Source organism: Wasmannia auropunctata, unplaced genomic scaffold, assembly GCF_000956235.1.
Source record: "Wasmannia auropunctata unplaced genomic scaffold, wasmannia.A_1.0 LD336028.1, whole genome shotgun sequence".
Classification (NCBI taxonomy): Eukaryota; Metazoa; Arthropoda; class Insecta; order Hymenoptera; family Formicidae; genus Wasmannia; species Wasmannia auropunctata.
Window position 1 is genome coordinate 309,749 of NW_012026862.1, and position 1,552 is coordinate 311,300.

Sequence of the window (1,552 nt, forward strand, 5' to 3'; positions counted from 1 at the left end):
ATTTATAGTAACATTGAAAATGACTCGTTCGGGGTCGAAACGTCTGTTATTCAAATCGTAATGAAATTGTTAAATTAATAAATATATATATTGAAGCGATACAACACCCTAGCTTTGGCTCGTATGACCCTTTTTTACTTCATTTATTAAGATAATTTATAATATTATTAATTTTAAAAATTTAATTTTATTATAATTTTAAAGCCTATAGGCATGATTGTAATTTTATTTAAAATAGCATACAATTTTTTAGTAATAATCTGCATAATTCTTATATATCTTATATTTAGTGCAAACAAATAATTGTCACAACGATATTTGAACGCCGTGTGCAGGACTTTTCAATTTTGTCAAATTCAGTTTCATAATTTTTGAGCAAATTATTCTGTTTACAGTTCGTCTACAACATGATGATCTGCAGCAAAAAAAGCCATGACAATAAACTAATCGAGGAAATCATTCTAATGTCATCTGCGTCGGTCGATACTGCGGCAAAACTATCCAACATCTACATGAAGCTTTCCGAAAAAGTAACAGAGCACGCGAAAGATTTAATTGCGGCTGAAAAACAGTGCGAAGCAATAGCCATCGAGTTGCTGACTCTGGCAGCGGGGTGCATAGATTCGGTCGATAAAATCTTGATGGCAGTGGATAATAGGAACGTTGAGTTTCTTGACGTATTGATTGAGAAGGAACGGAAAGGCATAATCGCCCATACCATGGTGCAGCGCTATCTGAACAAGTTGTGGGAGGGTAGCCTGAATTGGAACATGTTTAAGACGATCCTGCTGTTCATTGTCTTCATCGTGTGTCCGCCGGTCTGGATGATGTTCGCTCTTCCGCTCGGGCACAAGTACAATAACGTGCCTATCATCAAGTTCATATCGTATTTAACGTCGCATATTTACTTGATGGTCTTCCTATTGCTGGTCGGCATCACGCCGATCTATCCAGTGATGAGGGCCAGCCTGATACCGTACTGGTACGAGTGGTGCCTGCTGGTGATGCTGTCGGGACTGTTGCTGTTTGAACTGACGAATCCCAGCGACAAGAGCGGCCTCGGTTGGATCAAGCTGGCGGTGCTGCTCTTCGGCTTATTCGGCGTCGTATTTCACCTGTTGGGATTCGTAGTCGTTGAGAGACCATTCTGGCCGATCAGGCCGACTCTTCTTTACCTGAGAAACCAGCTTTTTGCCCTCAGTTTCCTTTTAGCTTGCGTACAGATCCTGGACTTTCTGTCGTTTCACCATCTCTTCGGACCGTGGGCCATCATCATTGGTAATCTTATGAAAGATCTCGCGAGGTTCCTCGCGGTGTTGGCGATCTTCGTCTTCGGCTTTTCCATGCACTTCGTCGCGCTCAATCAGCCGTTGTATAGATATTCGATGTTTGATACAGAAAAGTCGAATAAAAACGGTAAGTTCGAAACATACATCATTTCTTTCCTTTTTCAGTCTTCTTTTCTCTTTCAGCTTTTTTTCTTACACGCACGCACGCGCACACACACACACACACACACACACAACACACACACACACACACACACACACAC

The 1,552-nt window shown here is 41.4% G+C and overlaps 1 protein-coding gene across 1 annotated transcript in view; it reads left to right on the top strand.

The window, feature by feature from the left end:
- The window catches only part of LOC105452611 (serine/threonine-protein phosphatase 6 regulatory ankyrin repeat subunit B), a 47,734-nt gene that overhangs the window by 21,319 nt on the left and 24,863 nt on the right, over nucleotides 1–1,552 (top strand). The window lies entirely within an intron of this gene.